Genomic DNA, 7,769 nt, shown 5'->3' on the forward strand with positions numbered 1-7,769 from the left:
GCACTACTCCGTTGTGGCTGAGGTTCTCTTCTGTACTCATTTTGATGCAAGGTGTGCCCTGGCTTGAAAAGGAGTTGAAAGTGGAGACTCCCCAAATAGGTATGGCAGTAATCTTAAGTTCTGAGTATTTAATGGCTCGACCTTGAGGGTTTTAACATTACTGCGGGGTTTTCAACTATAAATCTATTCTGAAGTTTGACACTGTCTCACAGGTATGAATTTAGAGGAGGCAGATATAGCAGAAGGCAGTGAGCTCTCTGACATACTAGATAAAGGTAGATTATTCGCCATGGCCATATTGCCTGTTTCAATTCTTGTTTATTGTAATCTTACTGTTGGTTATAAATTATCGCCTCGGCTTCTGGATTGTCGTTAAACCCTTCTTCGTTCTTGCAAGTTTTCACTTCAGTATGAGGATGCCACTATACCAGGTAAGAAACCCTATTGCATTAGTGGTTTACTTATTGTTATACCAGAAAGGTTTTCACCTAAATTGATCATTACTAATTCATGGCCTTCTATCACAGGTAAGCCATCTTATGGGAAATCTAAAGTCTGGATCTGCCACTTTTGAGTTCGTAAGGGCTTACAATCTTCTGGTCATTTCATAGGTTGGCACCACAACCTTGATAGACTATATCGACCTGTCTTTGCAGATTTTCATGGAGGGTTTTCTTCTTAGGGTTTTAGGTTAAGTCATGCATGCCTAAATTGTTGATGTTGATGTTAAATTTAATCCCTCGACAAGATCGGCTGTCGAATAATCTTATTTTGATTAAAAATTTTAAATGTATCAAGGTTTTGACTGGTTTTGAGGTTTGAATTCATCTTTCTATGGAAAGTATCGACGAGTTTCTTCTTAATGGCACACAAGAGTAAATAGTGCCTCTTGGGTAGCCTTTAATACTCTGTTAAGTTACTCTAAACTGATAATTTTTGTGGAATGTTGTTATATGCAATGGTTAATGTGATATATGCATTTTGTTTTATTACTACGGAATACCAGGTCCTGCGATCTTATTCATGTATGCACAGTATTTAGTTATATTTATTCGGATGCTAGGTTCCAACTAAGTTATAACTTCTGCAATCTTTCATTCTTAACAACATTCCATATCACACATTTATGATCTTGGATGTCTAGAGCAAAATATACAGACCAATACTAAATCTTGGAGGTTCTTTATATTACTTACCTGTTATCCTGTAACAATAATGACAAAAATAATACTTTTCAGAAAGTATATCCTCCCAGCCGTTTAGCAATTACGCTGGATTATTTCCAACTACACTGAGTACCATGGGCCTCCATCTCAGTTCTCTCTGTTGACTATATTGGGAAACCTTCCCACTGGTTTGTTTCACACAACTCTAGGAGAGATTTTCTTTTCTTTTTCTTTCCCCTCTCTATATTTTCCTTTTTAGGTAGAGGGTTCCCTGTTTCTTGGCAACCATTTCTTTTAACTAAATCAAAATAGTTTTATTGTGTTAAAGTAATGTTACCAATAATTTAGGTAATCACAAGATAACCATAATAAATGTATATTGGTCTTTTAGCCTCAATCATTTAATGTTAAATACCAAAATGAATTAAAACTTAGTTTAAACCTCCAGTGAACATTTACTTAATAGTTCTCAGTTATTTTAGATGCAATTTTTGGGGTGTTACACTGTAACAGTGAACCCAGTGTTGGAAAGCATGGAATTTTCCATTCAAAGGTTAATTTTTGTTTTAAATCTGGTTGAATCATCTTGTAACTTAGTTTCACCTTTGCTGTTTGTTTGGTCTTGTCAGTGTCACTTTTACTTTACCGTGGGAATTTTGACCAAATTTCAGACTACCCATGATAATCAACCGAAATAAGACCTGCCGAAAAAACCAATATGATATCCATAATATTTATCCTTTGTAATTTTGTCAATTTGAAGTTTAAATCTTATTTTTAATTTGGTGTTCACCTTTCAACTTTTATGTTTAATGAAAAGTTCGCCTTTTTCCTTGAAAAAACAAAAAGCGAAAAATTCCTCCGAATGTAAATGTATGCAATGTATGCACGCGATTTTTTCGCTGGAACTTTTCCGACCTGTCAGTTTAAATTTTGGGGCACTTATGACAGAGACATTTTCGATCGAATCTTCCAAGTAGGCAGCCCAAACATTTGGCATTTATGACAGACGAATAAGTTTGGACGTTTCTTACGAACATGTAGTTGCCATATTTCTCTGTCATTTTAATCACGTTTGAAAATTGGATGGTGATGCGTTTTTTTTTCACTCTAATATTATATTATGATTGTAAGTTTAATTGTAAATTTAGAAGTTCCAAAAAAACAATTTTTTTTAAATAAGGGTTGGTTTTATGTAAATTTATAAGTTTCCATATTTTTATTTGGAAATGTGTTAGTTTCAGCCATAACGTCCGCTCAATTTAGGTCAACGAAAAAAAGAAAAAGGTGTAAAGTTTGTAAATTTATAAGTTTCAACGTTGTGTAAGAGTGTACAAAAGGAATGGAGTGGGAAAAAAGTACTCATTGACTAGTGTCCAAAATCTGAAAGGCCTTTTCTTAAAAGAGGGAAGGATTGGAAAATGAGGAAGACATTATTGCCCTTTTTTTAAGTAAAAAGGGTTTATTATAATAATTTAATTTATAAATATAATGAAAGTTTTATGAGATAATTTGAAAATAAGCACTATAATTTATAATATAAGAATGTTACATAAGTCTGTTTGTTCCTAAGTTTTTTTGTGACTCTAACATCTTATAAATGATACTTAAGTAGGAAATAAAAAGAAAACAAAGAGTGAGTCCAGAGGTACCCAGGCATAACCTCTTATAAAGATAGGAAATCAGAAAAGCCTAAAAAAGAAATTTCCTTCGAAAAGAAAGTACATGGAAAAAAAGGAAGGAGGATTCAAGATGACCCTAAAGACAATTTCAAGAAAGTACATTTTCAAAAAAGTAAATGAAAAAAAAAAGGAAGGAGGATTCAAGATGACCCTAAGGACAATTTCATACTAAGCATAGTTTGTAACTAAAGAAACCTTGGTTATGCCAAGGATATTGTGAAAATATCAAATGATCTTCAATAGGCACATCTTCTAAATTCAAAATGCCATATTTGATAAGTGGTGAATGTTGAATATGGATCTCAATATGTTTGGTCCTTTGATGCTCCATAGGATTTTTAGAGATACTTATTGCACTTTGATTATCACACCATACAATAGTAGGCTAATCCTACTAAATGCCAACCTCAATCAATAACTATCACATCCAAAGTACTTCTTAACTAAAACGAGATACCTAACCTTGCATGACTAATCAATAGGAGAAAAACCAAGATAAAAAACAAAACTAGGGGTATACTTTTGATCATCAACTAAACCATCTCAGTTAGAATATGTGAAACTTTTGATCATCAACTAAACCATCTCAATTAGAATACGTGAATCCCACAAGGTCAGTGTAGCCAATAATGCCAAAAAACAAAATCCCTTGAATATATCTCCACTACTTCCTAGTGACTCCACTACTTCCCAGTGACTTTGTTCGTTGCACGACCAATCAATAGGAGAAAAACCAAGATATAAAAAATAAGAGCAAAACCAAGATAGAAAACAAAACTGGGGGTGTGCTTTAGATCATCAACTAATCCATCACAATCAGAATATGTGAAACCCACAAGCTCAGGGGAGCCAATAATGCAAAAAATCAAAACCCCCTGAATATATCTCCACTACTCCTCGGAGAATCAAAACCTTGAATTTATACTACTTGTTTGACTTCTCTTTGGTAGACTAGTAGCAAAAAATTTTAGATCTATGTAGTCATCATTTACCAAAGTCCCTAAATTATAAAAAATAATTAAATAAATAAAAATAAAAAATAAAAAAAATCCCCAGTCGAGAGTAAATCATTATTACTTTAAGGACAAGCATGAGATTAGGGTAAGCATGAGATTAGGGTGAAATATTGGTAATATTATATGAAACTTGGGTGAGAGCTAGTGGAAATATCATGTAAATTATTTAAGTTATTATTGTCAATATTTCCTCCTACCCTTATTCTCTCCCTCATAATAATTATGTAAATAGTTGTTTATATATTGAAAATCATATTCTAGATTTTAAAGATATTTTATTACAAATCGTATATGTATTTTAAGATATAATAACATATAATAAAAAATGATATTTTTTGATATCATTATGTTATGATGAAATGAAAATTTGTGAATAAATTTATTGAGTTAATTTATAAATAAAAAATTATGATTAAAAAATATTTACCAATAGTGATGTCACATAGCCATTAAACTTATTATATAATTCCACTAACTCACTTAAATCTCTACTTAATGTTGTTGTAAAGAAACCATAAAATTTCTTTTATATTTGGTTTATCTCATGTTTTTTCATTAAAGTTCCGCCCGGCGAAACGCATCAGAATAAAATGGGCAGGGATTCTAAATGGAGTCACAAAGACTATGAGTTTTGTAATGTATCCATGAAGCTTAGCTTCCAATCAGAGTTTTGCAATGGAGCTAAAGAGTAATGCCTAAGAGGTTGATATAGAATGTGACAATGCCAATCTCCAAACTGACTCACTTCTGTGTAGATTAATAATAATAAGTGTGTTGATGAGAAACATTATAAATGTTTAACCCCAATAACTTTGCACTTCATTTATTACTAAATTTTCTGGTATACTTGAGGCAATGAACCATGCCTAAGAGATAGAGAATGTGACAATACCAATCTCCAAACTGACTCACTTTTGCGTAGATTAGTAATAACAAGTGCCACTGGCATAGCGGTAGTCCCTCCGGATTTGCAATTTCAAGAAACAAATGTTTTGTTGCGTTGCTTGGATGTTGGGATGAATATGCCTTCTTAATTTGATCTAAATTTAATTGGGTGATGCTATTTTTTGTTGTGTTGCTTGGATGCAGGCATGAATATGCCTTGTTAATTTGATCTAAATTTAATTTTGTTGTGTTGCTTGGATGCAAGCATGAATATGCCTTGTTAATTTGATCTAAATTTAATTGGGCAACTCAGTTGGCGGGTAGAGAGACATAGCTCTTTCAAAACTTTCAACAATGCCCATCTACACATCAAATAAATACAACTAATTTGGTTGGAAATTAAGTGGAACACTTCATCTGTTTTCCAAATCCGTGTTTGTACTTGAAATTTTAACTATAAAACCAACATATTTACAGTTTTCAAATTTATAAGCAAAGGCAAAGCATTTATAATTGTCAAATTTAAAAGTGACATAAGACCTCAACAATCAAGTGGCCTCCAAGTAATGTTCTAGTGTTCATTTATGACTGATTAAAATACATATTAATCGTACATTTGAAAATTGCCACACTTCCTGATCCAGTTTGGGTGTAGAGTATTGGAAGACCTCAACAATCAAGGGGTCTCTAAGTAGTGTTCATTTATGATTTATAACTGATTAAAAGACACACGAATAGTACATTTGAAAGTTGCCACACTTCCTAATCAAGTTTGGGTATAGAGTACAACCCTAGTTTGGGTATAGAGTATTTGGATTGGGTTTTCTTGAATAGGCTTATAAAGAAAGTGGATCCTAAAAGGCAAATGATGGGCTTCGTACTACTCTTCATATTTTGGTGTTGCTTGACAAGTTACATATATAACAAAGTAAAATCGTGTGCCCTACCAAAATGCAAAAGTTGTTCGATCATGACAATATTATGATCCATGTTTAAGTTGAAACGGAATGCTTAATCTTTGCATGTCTAAAACTAAAATTTTACCAGAAATTCACTCTGTAGCAATCCTATTTAACCTTTGACATAGCCTCTGCTTCTTCATTTCAAGTCAAGATTAGCAGACATGATAGAAATTTTGACCACTTCCTCCCGGGCTTGGAAACTTGTGATTTTTCTTCCTTCTTAGCAATTTGTTCATTCTTGTACTTCACAAACTCCAAAAGAGCAAAGAAATATGATCTAGATGGTTTGAAAGGCCAAAAATATATGTTGAACATTGACATTGTACATTACCTAAGCTCCCGTTTCAGCTACATGCTTTGGAGGCACTTCAAGTGGGGTCTCTTCTACTTTAAACACTCGAATTTTATTTAACATAGCAAATGAAACTGGAAGGAACTTTATCTGATTTCTACTGATATCTAACTCCTCAAGCATTTCAAGATTTCCTATGGACCAACGAAGGGACTGAAATTGGAAGGAACTTTATTTGATTTCTATTGATATCTAACTCCTCAAGCATTTCAAGATTTCCTATGGACCAACGAAGGGACTGCAAGTCAACAAAATTTCTACCAACATTTAGTTTGACAAGACTAGTAGGAAAGAACAAGCTTTTGGGTATTGAATCCAGTTCATTGAAGCTCACATCAAGTTCTTTCAAACTTGATAAAGAAGCCATAGTAGTTGGTAGGCTCTTTTATTATGTTATAGTGTAGTGTTAGGACTTCTAAAGGCACAAGCTTTCCAACTGCCTCTTAAAATGCTTTGAGGTGATTGAAATCAGTTCGCAATTCAATGAGAGTAGTAAATTGGTCAATTGTATATGGTAGTTCCTCTATCTCATTTGTCTCTACATTTAGGCTTTTCAAGTTGGTTATCTTCCCAATAGACTCTGGTGATGAGGACTACTAGTTTATACTCAGGTTAAGATTTGTAAGACTGGAAAGATCCCTAATTGAGGGAGGAAAAATCTTCAAGCGGTTGTCGTGTAAATCTAGATCAGTCAGGCTTGAAATCTCCTCAATGCAATCAAGAAGACTATGCAATTGATTTGAAGGCAAGTCTAAATTTGTTAACCTGGAAATCTTTCCTATGGAACTAGGAAGTGTCACAATATAGTTCTCAGACAAATTGACTTGGACAAGGTTGCTAACCTTTCCAATTGAATTAGGGAACCACTCAAGTTGTTCCACTAATCTTCCTCGAAGATCCATATTCTCAGCACCTTTCTTCGCAGTTTCTTCAATAACATTTTTTATTAGACTGAGTTTTTGTCCATTGTCCCCTCTTTAAATCACCATCAAAACAATTACTAATTCAAGCACCTTGGATTCAGTTGCACAAAAATATGAAAAGTACATAATTATTTGACAAGAACTATTTTGGTTGACAAAGAAGTTTGTGGCCACTACTCATGAAAATTGCAATCCCAAGTTCATGGATCACAATTCAATCACCATTCGCAAGGATGGAATAACATGGTTGGGTGGGAAACTATAAAAGTAGGAAATAAAAGATCTTGATAATAATGAGACAAATTATCTTGAAAAGCTTATTTGAAATTGAATTTATTTATCCTCAACATCTGCGTTTAAAAGAGGCTTCAAGATATTGGCTTACCCTAAGATTGGGCACCCTGTAAAATGATGCTGAATCATTGTGGAAAGACTCAGGAAACCTAGAAATCAGAAAATAGGTTTCATATCAAAAATCAAGGAAACTGATATTTTCCCAAGAGCTACATGGAATATATATAACATATATTATAAATCTATATGAGTTTCAATATGTTAATATAACTCTTATCTAGCCTAGCAACATATGTTCGGTTGTTGCCATTACTCAATATGAATTATTCTGTCGACATAGCTAATTATAAAATCTATTGGTAATACGGTTACAACAATATTCAAACAAATCTTACATGTGGATTTAAGACCTCTGTGGTTTATTTCTTTTGACTTAGTTTCTGGAGAATCCACAGTAAGAACCATTTTCTGCCAACGTTTCAAATCCCA

The 7,769-nt window shown here is 33.2% G+C and overlaps 1 pseudogene; it reads right to left on the reverse strand.

Moving 5' to 3' along the window:
* Positions 1-6,042: 6,042 nt before the first annotated feature.
* Positions 6,043-7,211, reverse strand: LOC149156675 (uncharacterized; annotated as a pseudogene).
* Between the last annotated feature and the right edge of the window lie 558 nt (positions 7,212-7,769).

This window comes from Pinus tabuliformis, chromosome 9 (assembly GCF_031772625.1).
Source record: "Pinus tabuliformis cultivar Carrire ecotype Pingquan chromosome 9, CPIR1, whole genome shotgun sequence".
NCBI classification, from domain to species: Eukaryota; Viridiplantae; Streptophyta; class Pinopsida; order Pinales; family Pinaceae; genus Pinus; species Pinus tabuliformis.